Source organism: Pristis pectinata, chromosome 12 (assembly GCF_009764475.1).
Source record: "Pristis pectinata isolate sPriPec2 chromosome 12, sPriPec2.1.pri, whole genome shotgun sequence".
NCBI classification, from domain to species: Eukaryota; Metazoa; Chordata; class Chondrichthyes; order Rhinopristiformes; family Pristidae; genus Pristis; species Pristis pectinata.
The window spans coordinates 12,961,156-12,982,492 of NC_067416.1; positions in this window are offsets into that span (position 1 = coordinate 12,961,156).

Consider the following 21,337-nt stretch of genomic DNA (forward strand, 5'->3'; position numbering starts at 1 on the left):
GCAGAGCACTTTAAGAAAAGAATTCCAGAATTCAGGGCCTTGGCAGCTGAAGGCAAGCTGCCAATGGTGGAACAATTAAAAGTACAAATGCTCAAGAAACCATAAGTGAAGGAGCACAGATATCTTGGAGGACTGGAGAGATGGGGGGATTAGGGAGACTGGAAGAAGCAAAGCTATGGAGGAATTTGTTAACAATGTGAATTTTAAATTCAAGACGTTGTTTAATTGGAAGATATACAGATCAGTGAGGACAACGACAACAGGCCAATGGGACTGTGCAAGTTAGAACGTAGCCGCATATCACAAGTTTTACAGATGCTCAAATAGTGAATAACATAGGCATAATGAATATGTAATTCTTTCCCATCTATAACATGCACAGTAATTGAAATCAAACACATAGAAGGAAGGACTCGTCCACAGTGGCATAATCACTGATTAAATAATGCCTGCAAAACAGAACATAACCATTATTGTTATAACTAGAAAAAGTAATGGGCACTTCCATGTTGATCCTGTTAATCAGAGAGTTAGGAAGCCAACCAAATCAAGACAATGACAAAAACATTGATGTAAAACTGAATTTAAGATTTAGAAGATAAACTGACATAAGAGGTAATTAATCTCCAAATAAGAGATCTGAAATTTAAAGCTACAGGTCAGTCTGAGTACACAGTACAGAATGCAAAATTCTTCAGCACTAAGTTTATTGGCATTGTCCAAGTTCCATATGATTTTGAATTTGGTGTAATTGGGTTATATTAACTGGTAGGCAAATATCACCAATAGAAATCAGTTTATTCATTTTATTTGATTATTTAAAAATATGTGACCAATATATCAAGATTAGGTTATGTAAAACAGTGCACGTCTTCAGCTCAAGAAAAGTAAAAATTAATGTTTTACATGAAGACTTGCTTTCTAAATGAAAACTATAGCAACTTGAAGTGGTTTTGCACTTCATGATAAAGTAAAAACCTGCACTTAAACACCACCTTTCATGATGTCCTAAAGCACTTTACAGCCAGTAATGTAATTTTGAAATGTAGTCACTGTTGTAATGTAAGAAACCCAGTAGCCAATTTGCACACAACAAATTTGTATAAACAGCATTGTGATAATGACCAGAAAAGTTTGTTGATAATAACCTTTGGTCAGAACATTAGAAACAACTTTCCTGTTCTTTAAAAGTATAGGTCCTAGGGGAACAGATGAGCCACAGTTTAGTGTCCAGTTTAGAGTCAAACAGTTAAACAGCACGGAAACAGGCCCTTTCGCCAACTCGTCCATACAAAGCAAGTTGCCAACCTGAGCTAATCCCATTTGCCTGTGTTTGGCCCATATCCCTCTAAACCCTTTTTATCCACGTACCTATCCAAATGTCTTTTAAACATTGTAATTGTACCCACCCCTACCACTGGCAGCTTTTCCACATACCCACCACCCTCTGTGTGAAAAGGTTGCTCCACAGTCTCCCCTCTCACCTTAAATCCATGCCCTATAGTTTTAGACTCTCCTGCTTTGGGAAAAAGACTGTGACCATTCATCTTATCTATGCCCCTTGTGATTTTATATCTCTGCATAAGACCACCCCTCAGCATTTTACACTCAGGCAAAAGCCCCAGCCTATCAGTATCTCCTTATAACTCAAGCCCTCCAGTCCCGGTAAAGTCCTTGTGAATCTTTTCTGCTACCTTTCCAGCCTAATGACATCCTTCCTATAACTAGGCAATTAGAACTGCATACAATACTCCAAATGTGGTCCAATCAATGCCTTGTACTGTTGTAACATGATGTCCCAACTCTTGCACTCAATGCCTGACCGATGAAGTCAAGCATGCCAAATGCCTTCTTCACCACTCTGTCTAATTGTGTCACCACTTTCGGGGAACTATGCACTTGTACCCCTAGGACTCTCTGTTCTATAACACTCTCCGGGGCTCTGCAATTTACTGTATAAGTCCTGCCCTGATTTAACTTACCAAAATGCAACACTTCGCACTTGTCCAAGTTAAATTCCATCTCCCTTTCCTTGGCCCACTTTCCCAGTTGATCCCTAGAAACACCATTTCCATTAATGCAGTACCTACAGTACTACACCTAAGCCAGACTTTTGTACCTCTTTCTCCTGACTTACAGCAAATCCTTCAGATGCAAAGGTGAGAAGTGCTATCAGAAATAGTGTTTAGAATCCTCACCTAAATGGTTAACATGTTTTTATTTTTGAAGTAACTCTCTAGATATTGTTACTAGTAATATACGTATTACAAATGTTTGGTACTCTATTTTCACTGACCGTTTTTCCTGCAAGCAACAAAGTAAACTGAAGTAAGGTGCTCTTGTGGCTGCATCAGCTATTCTAGACTCTGGTTCTGAATTCCCAGTGAGCTGAAAGCTATAAACTCCATCTGCAAGACATTATTGTATTCTTCTTTAAACATGTTAACTTAACCAAGGAAACATAATCCATTTACAAATAAAACATTAATTGGATACTCAGCTGAAATACACTAATATTAAGAATATGACTTCATTGAGAAGTTACAAAAAATATAATGTTCTCAACTTTCCCCAATGTTTCAGACTACAAAGGGCCATCAAGGTGGTCTTTAAGCTGAAGCATTGGTATAACTTGGGCTCTGTGCTAAATGGCATCTTGAAGAAGTTGAAGAAAGGAGTAGGAAAAAACACATGAAAAATCATTAAGGGTCTGAATGCCACATAAGTAGCCTGAGCACTCATTAAGGAAGCTGCATATCATTTTCGTGACAAGCACTTGGACATATAACCTATTCTAACAAAGACCAACTATTTGGAAGTAAACAACTGCAAACGGATTCAAGTGTAATTTATATGTATACTGACTTTATCATCCTTTTCTTTTCCACTTGGCACTGTAAGTTTAAAGAGGGCTTTTGAAATACATTGGGAGCTTTCCTGGAACATCATCAACATTGTCAATGTTTATTATGGAAATCCATTGTGGTCTTCACCTTAAAAGAATAAGCACTAGCCATAGCTCAATGAAAATATTGTAGGAGTCACAGGAACAAGATTATGGCATCAAACCAAGGGTCCGCAAGACAAGTGGAAGGAGGACATAAGGGCAGACAGAACAGTATCAGTGGGATTGGAGGTGATACCTTTCCCCCTGGGGACCCTCAGCCATCTTGAAACATGCCAGTATGTCTGCCAGTTCACTATAAACCTTCAGTGGACTTGGTTGTGTGGAGCCTACATATTCTGTGCCAAGAAAATTATGTCTAATCAGCTCTTAGAATCATAGAATCATAGAAACATACAGCACAGGAACTGGCCCTTATGCCTCACCTCATCCATGCCAACCATGAAGCTCAACTACACTAAACCCATTTGTCCATATTAGGCCTGTAACCCTCCATTCCTTTCCTATCCAAGCACCTGTCAAAATGCCATTTAAATGTTAAATGCCAAACCTCCACTACCTCCTCTGGCAGCTCATTCCAAATATTCACCACCCTCTATGTAAAAAGCTTATCCTTAATTCTCTGTAAAATTTGTCTTCACCTTAAACTTGTATCCCCTCATTTTAGACCCCCTGCCCTGGGAAAAAGATTCTGACTATCTATCCCATCTATGCCTCTCATAATTTTGTAAACATATATATGGTCATCCTTCAGCCCCCTACATTCCAGTAAGAATAAACCCAGACTTTCCAATCTCTCCTTATAACTACAGCTCTCCATTCCATGCAAATTCACCAGGAGTTCACCAGATTCCTGGTGAATCTCTTCTGCACTCTCTCCATTGCCACATCCACATCCTACTTGTAGTTTCGTGACCAGAATTGTACACAATACTCAAAGTGTGGTCTAACCAAATTGAATGCTCAAGTTCCAGATCTCTACTTCAATGTATCCAGGCAAGTTCATATAGTAATAACTTGGATCAAATTTGAGTGCTAAAAGTAGACTTTTATGTACAGTAAGTTTATCAAGTTTATCTTACTATCAGAACATTCACCTATTAACACGAACACCTTTTTTTCACATATAACTGCACCATGTTAAAATTATTAAAGTGAAAATAAATCAATATTTACATAGCTATAGAAATGGAATTTAAATAACTGGTTCTTCTTACCATACAACTCATCCCTGATGAGTTTCAATACACCGGTATAAATCCCCAATTCTGGCAAGAGATCTTCCAATACCTGAAACACCAAATTCATTCTATTCTCTGTTGGCTTTTTGAAGGACAGTTCCTTTTTATCTTCAATCAGACGGACAAGATACTGATTAGCTGCTCAAATAATGAGAAAAAAATGAATGGAGCAAAACTGGATTTATTGAATATGATAATTTCTTTAGTTTCTTCTTCAAAAAGCAAATTGTACACAAAGGGCCATATCACACCTCTCACAGAGATCCTGAAACACTTCATTTGCAATAAATTAATATTATGTAGTAACTGCACACACAACTGCAGCTGCTTTGCATAAAATAAGATCTCCAACTGTAGTGAGATCAATGAGTATTTAATCTGTTTTGGTTGTGATTGTGGGAGGGATGCTACAGCATCATGGAAAAATTCACGACTCAACTTCAAGTGGTGCCACAGGAATTTAAACCAACTGAACAGGCACTTTGTGGGTTAATTGAGAACAGCACAAAGGACGACAAACAAAGGAACGGGAATAAGCAAGAACAAAAATGTTGTACAAAGCTATATTCTAGAGCTTAAACATTGTAGTGAACTAGGTGGCACAGATATGGGTGGCAGTGACCATTTCTGTTGTTGGCTCACTGCATAAAACTTCCCCTGGGGAGGACTGACACATGGCCTGGGGAATCAGAGTGGTTTGTGGGAAAGTAGGCTGGCAGTTTGCCTGTGGGATGAAAGGGGATGTGAAGCATCAGATTGTCTGAGGGATCAGGGAGTGGGGGGATGATTTAGGGAGAAACAGAACTCTTAAATTGCCTGCGGTATCAGGGCAGATTGTGAAACAGAATGTTTTCTGGGGAATTGAGTGGGGTGGGGTATAGGGAAGAAATGGAGGTCACCAAGTTACCTGCAGGATCAGGGGAAAAGTGTTGAGGAGGTGAGTAATGTGGGGGAAAGTGGAGAACAATTGAGAAGTGAATGAGAAAGTGGGACTGGGAAGCCAGACATTGGGGTTTCAGATCAAGCTGGAGATTGAGGTCAGGTTGGGGAGGTTGAATTTAGCGTCTGACGAAGGATCACATACCTAAAACATTGACAGTTTCTCTTTCTACTGATGCTGCCTGACCTGCTGAATTTTTCCAGTATTTTCTGTCTTTATGTATATCAATTAGCTGTTTAGGAAACCCAGACATGTGACAACAGCAAATGGACCATACTATTTACACAAGAGGTAGAGGAATACCTATACTCTGAAAACAAAGTACTGCAAATGCTGAAATGAAAGCAGAATTGCCTCAGAAGCTGTCTAACCTGCTGATTATTTTCTTAAATTCCCTTTATTCCAACCGCTATATCCGAAGTTTGAAGTGTATCATAATTGTTTCACAGAAAGGCACTGTGCCTTAGTGTTTGATAGGATGATGTTCTATGCCACGATGCTGTCCAATAGATAACTAATTTATGTGCTACATTAATCAGCCATGGCTAATTTCATAGGATGAATGACAAGGCTATGTGCAAATCGGAACTACAAATTATGCAAATACACTCTGACACCACATTTATTGTAGCAGTGTGGACTCATTATGTCTGTGATCATAAACAATACTAATTAATGATTTAAAGGACATGCAGTTTGTAATGTGTTACCAATTTCTGACTTCCTTTCCATAATCCTGTGACACTTTATGAGCTATAAATAAAAACATGAGTTGTTATGAGCTTCCTCTTCAAGTGCCACATTTCCCTGCAAGTTCTCATCCCGAAGTAATTTTATGGTTAAAAATAGGAGATATTTTGGATAATTGATCCAGAGAATACAAAACTTTTCCACTGGCTTCTGCTTTCTCTTTCTAGCTGATGAAAGCACTACACTCTAAGGCTTTAATGAGCGAAAAAGTGAGATTGTTAATCAAAGTAGATTTTACAAAGTAAGTTCACTTATTTGTAAGAGGGAAAGCAACAACTCTGTTATTTTGCTATGATAATAGTAACTATATACACAACAAGCTGTAGACGAACTTCATGCAATTTTTCCATGAGGATGTTTCCAGGTGTGAGAACATGGTGCATTCTACTTTGACAGGGGATTTATCAACCAAATCAGTCAGACCCTCCTGTTGACAGAAGCTTTTGTTTGTAAGTATGGCCTTGGCTTGCCAGTGGTACAAATTCAGAAACTGTGTTTTGCAACAATGAGGGGGCAACAAAGATTATACATTAGCGACAAAACATTACAAAAAAAATGGATGTATCATTTTTCCATTGCAAATTAAGTGAAGATTTATTTTCCCCAGAAGGATCTATGAAAGACTGTTTAGTAACTGCAACAGAGAAATTCAAAGCTATAGTGTACATATGCACCTCACATGAAAATTAGTGCCCCACGTATAGAAATTTAATTCTTAAATTTGTTTCAAAATAAGCAATGACTGTCTAAAAGTTCTATGGCACCCAAAACAGTCTATTAGATGGCCATTATAATCAATATTTACAACATAAATGAAGGAACTGAGTATACTGTAGCCAAATTTGCTGGCAATACAAAGACTGATATATAAGAAAGTTGTGAGGAAGACACGAAGAGTTTGAAAGGTGAATGGACAAAATTTGGCAGACTGAACATAATGTGGGGAAATGCAAGTTTATTCACTTTGGTAAGAAGAATATACGTAAAAGCAGGATATTATTTAAATGGAGAAAGATTACACAATGCTTCTTCACAGAGGATCTGGACATCCTTGTACATGAAATACATTAACAATTAGGAAGGCAAATAGAATTTCGGCCTTTATTACCAGGGGTTGGAGCATAAAAATTGGTAAGTGTGGCTACAAATTTCAAGGAAGACCACACATGGAGCACTGCATACAGCTTTAGTCTTCTTACTTAAGAAGGGATGTATTCATATCAGAGGCATTTCAGGGAAGGTTCACTAAGTTGATTGCCAGGATGAAGAGACTGTCTTTTGAATAGTTAAACTAGATGGGATGACACTCATTAGGGTTTTAAACAGAATGACAGATGACCTTTTCTGAAATTTATTGAGCACTCTTGACAGACTAGATGCTAAGAACCTGTTTCCCCCCATTGGGTAATCTAGAAATGGGGGCAAAGATGCAGACAGATGAGGCAGAATTCCTTCTCTCGACAAGTCACAGTTCTTTAGTGGTAGTAGGGGAAAGCATTGTAGCTGTGTTCCTTGGGTAGTCAGTCCCTTGTACAACGGACAGGATCATGGGGTGTGGGGAGAAGCAGAAATGAGGCAAGAGTGGGAGGGGTAAGAGAGATCAGAGCCTTGAGTCTTGAATCAGCAGTGAGGGGAGGGGGCAAGGATTCAGGGGCTAGTGTAGAAGACCAGGGGAATTGGGCATAGGTGTTTGGGTCCTATACCTTGAGTTGGGTAGAGAAGGGATTGGGAACTGGTATCTTGAGTGGAGCTTAGGGGCAAACCTGGAGCCTGTCCCTTGAGATCTGATAAGATGGGGAGAGAAATCGCACTGAGAATCAAGCCTAAGATCAAGTACAATATCATATCACAGATCTGGACTAGCAATGATGTAAGTGAGGGACATATAGGATATCAAGACCTCCATCTTGGGCTTTATTGGATCCGGGATTTGGAGATCAGGGTCTGAGTTTCAGAGGATCATGGATCTGAGGGTGGGTTGGGAGATTAGGCAAATGGAAGATCAGGGAACAGACCCCATGAAATCAGGATGGAGGTCAACAGATGGTTCTGGTGGATGTTCAGTACTGTCTGAGAGGAGGGCAGCCCAAATTGTGAAGGCTAAGAAGAAGACTTAGCTGATGGGGGTCCTAATCCAGTGTTGAATTGAGAAACTCTAGTTGGAGTGAACTACAATGGTCACTTATGGGACAATGCATGGGAAAATGACTTCATTTTGTGTATTTGACATGGAAATCATTTCAGGTGCACAAGAGTAATTCAATCTGTGAATGCGCTGTCAAATTTCCTACTGATGCAAGACAATATAAAAATATATGTGTTGTGTTTCACTCTACAAAATAAATTGATTTTCAATCAGAAAATGTTGAAAAAGAACAGCTTTAAAGTTCTTTAAAATAATTAGACTTGAAAATCAACAACATATTCTTTTTTGTTCTAACTTCTGAATGGGTGGTTGAATTGGCCAATTTTCCTTCTCCCAGACATAATGGTATTATGTTCAATATGCCATGAGTTTAACCATGAGTTTATCACTAATATCTGTATTTTGAAGCTTGCATATGTGAACTTCATAATTTTCCTTACCTGGTGAAGTTGCTCCAAGTATAGCACTAGAATCTGATAATTTTTGTTTCTGAGGTTTTGTCCTTAATGCCATAGTGAGTAAAGGAGCAGTCACTTAATTGTGAGGAAATTGTAACTATATGGCTGAAACACACAATAAAAATAGATAAATTATAATTCAAGTACTTGTGTTTTTAAGGCACGAGAGATTACCTCCATATTAAAGTCAGTGCCAGACTAGGCCAGAACTGTAACAATTGCATATTTTCTACCTTAGCCCCCTGTTGTTTATTGTATAATAAATACAAAATCCATTGCCTTCTGTTGTGAAGACCACCTGAAAAAAATTATCTTTGACCCTGAAGAGCCAATGCCCATTCTGCAATCTTATTAAATGTTCTTTTGTAAGTTGTTGCAGTCTTTTTCAGTACTGGCTATTTCCCTCACCAGCCCCACATTTGCTAGTATCTGCAAATTTGGATATTCTTTACTTTAAAACTTTATTTATACAGCACAGTAACAGGCCCTTCTAGCCCAACGAGCCCACGCTGCCCAATTACACCCTAATTACACCCAAATTAGACTTTGAGTTTTAGGCATATTCTATCTAAAAGTCAAACTGCTTACCTTACAAATAACAGAAAATTTCAAGTTTGCACTATTATGTCATACAGTCACGTATCATGCAGAAATAATAAGGTTCATAGGAGTTAATCAACCCTGTTTTAGAATGAAACGTTTTCCTGCAAGACTTCAAGATTGACTATGGTAAATTTTTGCACATGAGGGGAAGGAAACGAGAAAGCAGAAGAGGTGCTGGATCTTATTGACTTTCAGGGCAGGTTTGTGAGGCCAAATGTCCTATTGCTTCTATTTTCAAATTCTTATAACTATATTCGTTATTTTAACACTCACCAGTTGAAGTGCATTTGCCTTTCCCCTACTGGGTGCACAGATTGTTAATTCAAGAGATCCCATATTTAAGTATGAGCTGTGGTTCTGTAGGTAGCATTCTCAAGAATGGGTCAGAAGGTTATAGGTTCAAGACCAACTCCAGAGACTTGAGCATAAAACTCTTGGCTGAATGCTCCTATTCAGTAAAGAAGATCTAGACCACATTTTGAGACAGTAAACCAAGGCTGTTCACTTAGGTGAATGTAAAGGAGCCAGGGAAAAAGCTTGGGAGTTTTCCCTGGTGTTCAAACCAATATTTATCCCTCAATTTCCCTCACTATAGAAGAGATTATCTGATTATTATCTTATTCCCAAGAGTTTAATGATGCAAATTGAATCAATGATATAATTCTGACCAGAAAAGACACAAGCAACTGTAGATGCTGGAATCTGGAGAAACAAACAATCTGGAGGAACTCGGCGAGCCAGGCCACATCTGTTGGGGGAAAAGGAACTGTCGACATTTCGGGTCAAAACCCTGCATCAAGATTAAGAATGGAGAGAGGAGATAGCCAGTATAAAGTGGAGAGGTGGAGTGGTGTGATAGGGGCCAGAGGCGATTGGTGGACTGGGGTCGGAAGGGAGGGGTTGGATGATGGACAGATCAAGCCAAGTTGGCTGAGGGGGGTTGGAGTTGGGAAGATAGAAGCAGGTAGATGATAGATGGAGGACAAAAAAAAGAGGAAGATGGAGCCAGGAGAGGGAAGGGGAAGGTGAAGATGCAGACAACTGCTGGAGGGTGATAAGCAGGAGCACAGGCTTGAACATTGAATTTTCCAATTTCAGATAACCTCACCTCCAGTTCACCACCCTCCTCCAATCCTCCTCCAGTCCCCTGTTTTTGTCACTTTTCTCACAGACACCCCCTCCAGCCCCCCATCACCCATTTTCATCCCCTGCACCCTCCCAGTTCTATCCATCTGCTATCCACGCATTTCACCCACTGGTTCTTCCCCCACCCCACCCCCAACTGGTCCTGCTTCCATCTGCCTTTACCCTCTCCCCTAATGGTTCCCATTATCCTTATTTGTGAGATTCCAGCACTAGCCTTTGTGTCTCCACCTTCATGTGGCTCCATCTTACTCTCTTTGTTTTGTCTGCCTCCATCTATCATCCACCTGCCTCTGTCTCCCAACTCCACTCCTACCCCTCCCCTACCTGGCTCAATTTGCCCATCATCTAACTCCCCTCCCCCTTCATTCCACCATTCACCTCTGGCCTCTGTCTCTCCGCTTTGTGCTGGCTATCTTCCCTTCCACTCTCAGTCCTGCTGCAGGGTTTTGACCCGGATCATTGATAATTCACAAGATCACAAGACAAGGGAGCAGAAGCAGGCCATTTGGCCCATCGAGTCTGCTCCAAGGAAAAGGGAAAAAAGAAATGAGAAATGGGGAATGGAGGGGGGAAACAAAACAAACAAAAAAAAACCCTATTCTAATCCCAATTTCCGGCCTTATCCCCGTATCCCTTGATACCTTGACTATTTAGATATCTATCTATCTCCTCCTTGAACGACCCCACTGATCTGGCCTCCACTGCTGTACCTGGCAAGGAGTTCCACAAATTCACCACCCTCTGGCTAAAGAAATTTCTCCTCATCTCTGTTTTGAAACTGTACCCTCTAATTCTAAGATTGTGCCCTCTGGTCCTGGACTCACCCACCAAGGGAGCCACATCTACTCTGTCCTTTCCTATCAACATTTTAAATGTCGCTATGAGGTCCCCTCTCATTCTTCTGTACTCCAGTGAGTACAGTCCAAGAGCTGACAAACGCTCCTCATACGTAAGCCCTTTCATTCCTGGAATCATCCTTATAAATCTCCTCTGAACCCTCTTCAACGTCAGCACATCCTTCCAGAGATGTGGGGCCCAAAATTGCGCACAATATTCCAAATGAGGCCTTACTAGTGCCCCATAGAGCCTCATCAACACTTCCTTACTTTTAAACGCTATACCTCTCGAAATGAATGCCAACATAGCATTCGCTTTCTTTACCACCGATCCGACCTGGTGGTTAACCTTTAAGGTATCCTGCACGAGTACCCCCAAGTCCCTTTATACTTCCGTACTTTGAATTTTCTCTCCTTCTAGATAATAATCTGCCCGCTTATTTCTGCTTCCAAAGTGTACAACTGCACATTTCTCAACATTGAATCTCATCTGCCATTTCCTTGCCCATTCTCCTAAACTGTCTAGGTCTTTCTGCAACCTTCCTATCTCCTCAATACTCCCTACTCCTCCACCTATCTTGGTATCATCCGCAAACATAGCCACGAAACCATTTATTCCATCATCCAAATCGTTAATGTATAAGGTAAAAAGGAGCAGCCCCAACACCGACCCCTGCGGCACACCACTAGTAACCGGTAGCCAACCAGAACGAGATCCTTTTATTTCCACTCTTTGCTTCCTGCCAACCAGCCAATGCTCCACCCATTCTGTTATCCTACCCGTAATTCCATGACCTCTCATCTTATTAATCAGTCTCTTGTGAGGCACCTTATCGAAGGCCTTTTGAAAGTCTAAATACACAACATCTACCGCCTCTCCCTTATTCACCCTACCTGTGATTTCTTCAAAAAACTCCAATAGGTTGGTCAGGCAGGATCTTCCCTTCACAAAACCATGTTGGCTAGGACCTATCTTGCCTTGCGCCTCTCTTTCTGCTCTCTGCACAGATGCTGCTCACTCGCTGAGTTCCTCCGGCAGATTGTTTGTTGCATATATTTCTGATCATATGCATTAACCTGATTCCCAAGGTCATGTTAGTGACAAAACAAAAAGTCTATGTGAATCAGAAGCACAAACTGGCTTTCTCAATTCTCAATGCCACATGATGCCATGAAGAAAATTGGTTAAATTTAGGAGGATGTGCTGTTGACCAGTGAAAAGCCCATTAAAGTACAAAATAGCTGTTTGAATATATACCTATTGATGCAAAGCTTGATTTCAAAGATGTATGAGTATAATCTACACACAAGTATAAAATTTGCATGTGTTTTCTTCACAATAAAAAGTATCAATAGGTCTGTGTTTTAGGGGTAGTGCTTGTGCCTATAAATAAAGCCATCTGGAAAACTTGAACTTATTTATCTAGACTGCTATATAAGTGCAGTACCAAGTGAGTACTATATTGACAGAGTCCCACCATTTCAAATGAAACTATATGCAAGATCTTATGCTAGTTTCTTAGCAAATTTCTATTAAATCTCATTGCTCTCTTTAGGATGTTGCTGTGGACAACTTATATGATGTATTAGATAACAATTGAGACTACATTTCAAAAATAATTAATTGGCTTTGAAGCACATTAAAACAATCTGAGGATAGGAAATAGCTCATATAAATGCAAGGTATTCCTTTTGACACTTGCTTGCCTTATGAAACAACCATAATAATTTGAGAATGACCTGGTCTGTGAAAGTTAATTCCTATTTTATATCATTGTATGCATTCTTGCCAAACAACTGTTCTATTTCTTGTTGCATATAATTTTTTGAGATAAAAACATTTCTAAATCTATTATTTTTACAATAACCTTGCTTACTGGTGCTATTCCATTGAATGAAAGAGAGCAAGCAGGAATTAATCTGAACATTAAATGAAACTTCATTTAGAGGTGAGAGGGCACATTTTGTGGAGAGAAGAATGGTAGGTGTATCTACATTTTGGATATTATCATTGTACATCTAATTTTAGATGGACCTATATTTATTAAGTCCTTTTATTCTTCCTCTGCATGTCAGCAACCACAAGTCATCACAAAGAAGGAAAGATCATAATTACAATATTTTCTTGTTGTTCCTTCCACAGCTAGTACCACAGGCATAATTCTCCACACCAGTCTAAAGTCACTATTGTATTAAATGATCAAGTCACTACATCCTTCCAAGCTGCTACCTGCTATGAACACTAAATGTCAGTTTATTGTCAGCCAGTTGTTTGCAAAAGAGAACATTTCATCACCTTCCCTATAGAAAGTATACATAAGTTAAACAAGGCACCTGATTTTTCTTAAGCAGTAAAAGCATGGAGTAACATTGGTAGTTCAAGGCCAAGTGCTGTCTTCTAGTAACAGTGTCTTGGAGGTCTCTCTCAAATTCATGGTACCACTTTCTCACAAGTGCTTTTCATCTCTTTTTACTGGGATTCCTTTCACTTTATTTTTGCTCTCAATTTCCTGTCCACTATGTACTGTATATGCTTCATATTGTACCAAAAGCTGAGAAATATTTAAAACTCTTATAAAGATTTAAACAAATTTTTGTGTCACATATTTTAATATTTTAGTTACCAGACAGATGTTCCACATCCCCATTACTCCAGCTGCTAATACAAATCCAAAGCTGTGATGGGAGCTGATGTCAATTACTGAAGCAAATTTGACATCGCAAAAATTTACCATCAGTTCAATGCTTGTAAATATCTCTGCATCATTTCGAGCACAAATTTTCATGGGCCACTAATGAAGACAATCATTGCTTCTTTCTTTTATTCCTTTTAACAAATCTAGAAATGTTGCATCAATTATTTTCATCAATGTTCACACTGAAAAGTAGTTGCTTAAACCCAGCTCTCCAAGTAAGATAGTTTGGACAACAAAAATTATAGATAGCAATCCTCTAATTTTCGTTGTTTGATTTCTGTCTTAAATCCTCAAACTGTGATCATTGTATCTAGTCTCTTCTGATATACTTTTTCAAATATTTTTTGCTCATCTAGATTATACTCTTACATCTTTTGCCACTTCACCACCCTCAGCTTAGTTGTTCCTCCTAAATCCATACTAGCTTTCATTAAAAAGAAATTACTTTATAAAATCTCAGAAGTCAAAACCACATCACCTATCTTCTTTAGGTACTGTTCTTGCTCTCAAGGAGCTAAAAAAAAGATATCTGCCAAAGCTCCCGCTTTCTATGTTGTTCAAGAATTCCCAAATGTACGCAGTCAGGCCTCCAGTTCCTTAATAACACTTCCTCTACGAATATCTATCTTCACTAAACACTCCCTGCTCTCCCAGTCATCTTATTTATGGGATCAGGAAACCTCTCTTGCGAAAACTGAAGTGAAGAACCCATTTAAAAATGCATCCATGCCCTGATCCTCTACGACTAATCTGCTAGTCTTATCCTTTAGAGTCCCGAAGTGTTCTCTAATCCTCAGCCTTCTGTGAATATAACTGAAAACTTCTTATTCCCCTTGATAAACCACTGCAATTTTCCTTTCTAATTTCTTATTTTCTTTCCTGATTTCTCTTTCAATAATCCTTAGGTGCTGTTTATGTTACAGCCTTTTTTCCACTTCCTGGTACTTTGCACTGATGAAAGCGCATTTGCCTATTTCTTTATGCTATTCTTTATCTCCCAATTCAGCCACTTCAGCAAAGATCTGACTATTATTCTCCAGCTTTGCAGAAGTACAAATTTTGTTTGAATTTACCTGATGTTCTTTAAAGCACTATTCCACTTACTTGTTTTCACCATTTGTGTCTGCGCTCTGTTTAAAGCTATTGTAGACAGTGCAGGCTGTCCTTATCATTCAAACACTGAATGCTGGACTCCCAATTATTATGAGTTTCAGGAATACTTATAATTGATACTTGCCTATTGTAGTTGAGCAACTTACTTTGGCTTTCAGACAAGGCCTTACAAAAAAAGGTGAAAGAACTGATGCATTCCACTCTGTCTGAATTATTGCTGAATTTTTACAATTATATGTTGCTTTTTAGGACCTCAGGTCATTTACTGCTGAGCTGCCATTGCAGTCAATATTGTTCCTGCCTGCAGTTAATACCCAGTATAAAGCTGAAGGCACCTGCAAGAAAGATAACATAGTCTTATAATGCTTTTATTATTATTTTCTTTCACATTCAATGGCTCAGATTCTTGTGGCAGTAATAACAAAGAAACTACTGCTGTTTAGAGCCTGGCTACCTGATCTGAACCTAAAGGGACTTGAATATATATGTCAGGTTCAGCTTGGGTTAGGCATTAAAAGAATTAAATGTCCTCAGGTTAGGGTTGGAACAAACTTCATAAGCAAACACACTAAGGCTTAAGTCCTATGGGATGTGATAGGGCTCCCAGAAAAAGGCAGGAGAATGTAGGTAGCACATGAAAGGATTCAACTATATTTGCCACACTTGGATCGAGTTGGGTATCAAAAAGTCTGACCCCCAGGAAAAGGGCTGATGGCCAATCAGACCCCAGAAATCTTAGCAGTTTCATTCTTTTGTCCATTCAGCTGCTCTGCTTGAGTTCAACCCCCTACCACAATATTGGAAAAAAACAACTATTTAATATAACAATTACCTTTGTGTTTAAAATGTTAAAAAAGCAATGTTTGAGAATGCATGCTTATTTTAAAATGTATATGTTTAGAAACAAGCATGACCTCTGCACATGTAGGTCTTGGTGGAAACCTCAAAGTTGCTTTCAGTGATCCAATCCATCTCCACAAGCAGCACTGTTTGCAGCAGTCTTCCATGAAATCTAAGGAAATTATTTGACTCAAGGTAAATGTAAGCTATTTAACAACTAGTCCTACTATAAGGTGTCCAGAAAATCTTACGCTTAATTCTATGATACTGAAGTGAGCTTTTAAATAGCATTCTACCTTACTATTACTACTTGGTAAACTATCTGGTCCCAAAACTCTGATCTGATGCTTGTGGATTGTAAGTTTTTTTAATGAATACTTCAAAGGATAAAAGCTCTTAAAATTAAATTAAAATATTTTTAAAATATACATTTCTAACCTTCCAGCTTGCACTTTAATTGTGTCTATGTTCTAATCTTTATTCAACACTTTACAATGCTTAAAAAGTTAATTAAAAACCATTTCCTATCTATGTAATGGTCCAGACTTTGGAGAAAAATATTGTCATTTACTCATATAACTAAAAGCACACAAACAGGAAAGTTCCAAAGTTCTGGCATTCACTTTGTTTTTAAAGCATTCTAATAATGGACTTCTCAGCATGAGGAAGTGCAAAATTGTGCAAATCCCCAATACTTATTTTCAAGAATCTGCATGAACAATCTGTATCAGGTTAGACCTGAAATTGAGACCACATCTCTATTGATTTTGATGGAAGGGAACAGCTGAAAGGGACAAAGGTAAATATTAATTAATTTAGATTCCTTTAAATTGTTTTAGTTTACCTAAATGGCTTGAAATTTGTGTTTATGATTTCTTATTTTCTTTTAAAAAAAGAACAAATTGATTTTTGAATGTTTCCTAATGTTAAAATCACTCAAAGCTTTTGACAGTTGGCTAAGTCAGGTTGAACCTCAATTCAGCGGCACATCTAAGAACTCAGTCCATGAACTGTCCTGATGCCTGCCCCTGTGTATCAACCGGTCTTCAAAAGAATTAGGTGCATGGAGTCCAGATAATGGTCCACTAAGTATTACTTGTAACTAGTATTTGAGAACTAAAACTGTTTTAGCACTTCCAGGTAAACTCAACTTATGGTAATTGGTAAATAGGCCCAAAGCTCGATGATAAAACTAAATTTTCCAAACAGATAAGTCTTATTAGTGGACTTAAATGCCTGTTTTAAATGTTACACTGCACTCCTTAGTAATTAGTGTTTCTTTCTCAAACAGATCAATAGTATGTTTGAATTCTTGTATTTATGGGGGTGGCTAGGTTTGAGTTTGGAAACAAAAATATTGCTGGGCTTGAGTCAGCTTTGGATTGGCTGTGGCCAGTTCAGAATCCAGTCAGATTTTAATTTCAATCAAAATTTAATTTTAGAGTTAATTTTATACTAAGCAGCTTTCTAGGTATGGGTCATTTATTTATTTCAATCCATTTTAAAGTTTGGATACTGGCTGACCAAGAATATCAATGGCATTCTAGGCTCCAGTACAACACCACTCATTCAGCTGCTCTGCCTTAGACACATGCCTCCATCATGTGTATTACTGGCATCAACTTAGGTATGCTCAAGCAGGGGTTTCAATGCCTTGATGTATTAAGAATATCTTGCCAATATTTCCCCAACATTGGTCATTGCTTTCTCCACATAACCATTGAAAGTTATCCATGTGAAGCACCTGTAGAAAGCAACCTCAGACGGTATGGGCAATTGCTGGATACAGCTGATAATTTTGAGAAACCAGAGAAAGCTGCAGCAGCCAGAACCTGCATTCTGCAAATGCAAGTACATATTTTTTTTCTAACCATTTACAGTCTCCTCAATCATTCCAATAAAAGAAAACCTTTAACATTTTCAATTCCATGTTAGTTATGAGGCAGGCTCTACTTTTTCAACTTGGATGTCTATGTAACCTCTGAAATGAAGCTGTGTAAACAGTGCAGAATTATGCCGCTATCATTCATTAAATATCACGTGGTATCCCTGAATCTAGTACCCAGAAACATATTTCTTTCTATTACGTTTCAAGATCATGTCAAATAGTTGTCACGTATGGTTCTATGAGAAATCTCTGCCGCCATGCTGCCTTATCAAACTATAGGAGCATGTACCCAAGGTAACCATGCTGATCTGCCTCAGGTGCAGTAGTACCTAATTCACTTTCTGGCACCTGTGAAACCATTAGGGGCAGAAATGAGAATTGATAATGAAAGTGTTTTCATAGTGGGAGCCACTGTCTATTGTTACGTCCAGGAATAAATCCATCGAAATACACTAGATTAAATTTAAAAAATGTAAGTTTCTTGTAACTTGCCTATCTTCCTCACAGCTGTTTCTCTTCAATGAATGTAGTTGTTGAATCTGCACCAGTCTAACTTCAGATCCAGTGTCAAAAATTGTATTAGTTCATGCTCCATTGTTAAATAGCAGAATGTATGTGGGATGGCAGTTGCAATCAATTGTGCGGAACCTTAGGACTTATTTGTTCTGAGTGGTAGTCCTGAATCTGGACCTTCCTGAACTCTGTGCTAACGAGTTTGCCAATCTATAGCCCTTATTCCCATGTTAAAACAATAAACTGTTCTCTTCTTCAATAGAGATCCCAGCAGAAGGGAAAGCTACTCAAAGCCTGTAAGGTAATAGTCAAAGCATTCATAAAATTGCAAATCTGAAATAGCAATTATGCCCATGATTGTCCCTGAAGTTTTGGTTTATTCCTAAACTTACAGGCAACATCATTAGATCGTGGCAAATGAGGTTGTGAAATCCTGCATATTTATAAATTGCCTAAATCCACAATTACTGCAGGCATAGGTGTTTCACCTGACTCACAGTCTGTGTGAGGGGAGGGTTATAAGAATTACCCCACTATCATTATACAATATTCTGCACAGAACTGCTAGCATTTACCTCTAACTGTGCAAACATTCAGGACTGCTGTGTGTAGAACGATTAAGTCCCAAAGTTCTGCACAACTGATTGCCACAGCCGATCCACCCACATTCTGTGAAGTTAACAAAAGAGCATGAATTTCTACATTTTTTTGACACCAATGCTGGTGTTAAGACTGGGTACAGATTCAGCAACTGCATTTATTGGAGAGAAACAGCCATGAGGAAGACAGGCAAGCTACAAGAAATTTACATTTTTTGATTTAATCCAATTAATTTGAATGGATATAATTTTTGATTTCAATTGTGTTTACTGTTTGCAAGTGTTTCTTTAAATCTCTTAAATATTTTGACAACTTAAAAAAACAATGCTTAATTGTAAATAATTCTTGAAAGTTTATAAATGTGAATGCCAAAGATGTTTTCAGGCTGGGTGTGACTTTAATGGCTGTGAAAGCATTTTGTAGGTTTCATGATTAGCAAGGCCCTGTGCTGTGCACAACCTTGTCAAGGGATTACAGCTCTACTTCAAGCAGATGAAAGGTCTTGACCCAAGACATCAACTGTCCATTTCGGTCTACAGATGCTGCCTGACCCGCTTTGAGTTCTACAACAGCTCATTTTTCACTTTTATATATTCTCTGGATATGGACAATGCCAGCAAGAGTACATTTGTTGCCCCTCCATTCTTTTTCTGAGAAAGCAACAGTGATTCCTATTCTTGAACTGCTTTGTACTTGTGATAACGATATTCCCATAACAGAATCTGGTGGGTAATTCCAGGCTTTTAGTCTAGTAGTGAAGAAAGAATATAGTGCATGAACTGGTGTAAAACTTGGAATTTGTGCGATCAGTGAGTAATGTCTGGCTGTCAAATCTTGAGAGTAAATCTAATCGTTGATTTTTGAGAAGATGCTAATTAGCTCATTGCTGACAGTCCTACCCAGAATATATGGTTCAATTTTGTAATGATTATTTTACAATTGGCTAGCTGATTAACAATAACATGTTTTGAAAAGAGTCAAAAACAGCAACTTCCATTTACCCAAAATCCTTTAACAAAGCAAAAATTCTCCACGCAACTTGGTAGCAAAGAAAAAGCATCCAACTTTATTAAAACAAGGTGACAAACTGATTGCTCTGAAAGCTAGACTTTAAGTAGCAGCCTGAAAAAATTGGGAAGGGGGAAAAGATATATGTTGGGAATTCCAGAGTTAGAGTTTGGAAGCTAAAGACATGGCTGTCAATGGTGGTGAAATTAAAATCAGACATGAGCAAGAGACCAGAATTAGAGAAAACTGGGTATCTTGAAGGGTTGGGACAGTGGGGAGACAACAGCGATAAGTAGATTGAATAGACAGATAAGAAAATAAGAATGAGAATTTTAACTGGTCAGCAGTAAAGGGCAGCAATTTCAAAGTTGATGGGTGAAAGGACAGTGCAAGTTGAAATACAGGATGCAGATTTTGGATGACAAAGTTTATAGCATGTAGAATGAGGCAAATCACCCAAGAATGACTTGCAACTTTGCAAGAGTAATGCCTCAAGTCTAGAGGGAACAAAACTTGTCTGAGGGATTTAGCAGCAGTTGACTTCAGACAGGGCAGAATCTGGCAGAAGTAGAAGTAGGAGGCTCTGGTGATTATTTAGAAATGTAGCCTGAAGCTTCACTCTGGCTCACATACAACACCCAAGGTTTCCAACACTTTGGATAAGATTCAGACATTTTTCAGGAGAGAGAAGTTAAATCTAGGGAACAGATTGGTCATCCCAATATCTGGCATCTTGCACAGGTCAGATGTTCTTTAAAACATTGCCAAATATACAAGATTCAATTTCATCAGTTAACAAAGTCAACTGACTTCCATCTCCACAACATAAGCAGCCTCCAATCCTATCTCAGCCCATCCAATGCTGAAATTCTCATCCATTCCATCGTCACCTCTGAAGTATTCTAGAGATCTCTTGGTCATTCTCAATTCCTCTACACTTTGTAAGTGTCATCTCATTTAAAACACTTGTTTTCTAACATGCACCAAAATATGGTTGCCCATAACACCAGATTTTTATTTGTTTACAGCACCCTAATTTAAAATTCTTGTTCCTGTTTTAAATCTTTTGATGATGTTACACTAGCCTTGAAAGTATGTTCAGTTGTCTTCGATTCCAGATTCTGGAATTCCCTCCTTAAGCTCTTCCACTTTTCTATCTCTTATATTAAGAACATTCTTTCATATCCAGTTCTTTGGCCAAGATTTTGGTCACTCATCTTAACATTTTGTTTTCCCTTGAGTGTCTGTGAAACATTTCCAGCTATCTCAGCGATAAATGTGCCATATAAAGTTATTGCAGTTGATATTTTTCTTATAATTAGTAAGAGCAAACACTAAAGGTTTGGCACTGAAAAGGACATGGGCGCTAATGTGCAAATCAACACACACACAAGGAAAGAATTTAATATTATATGGAAAAGAAATTGTAGTAGATTTAAGCAGGCCAAAAGTAGAACCAAATTGAATTAAGAAAATAACTAATGGTCTTCAAGAAAACTCTTGTAAGGGAAGAACAATTAGTAATTTATAGCAATAAAAACCTTAAATGAAAATATAGCAATGAAGAAAGAAATCCCATGTAAAGAGGAGGGTTAGTGACCAATTTATATCTGGGGGTCAGAAGGTATTATAAACAAACAATAGGAAATCAAGC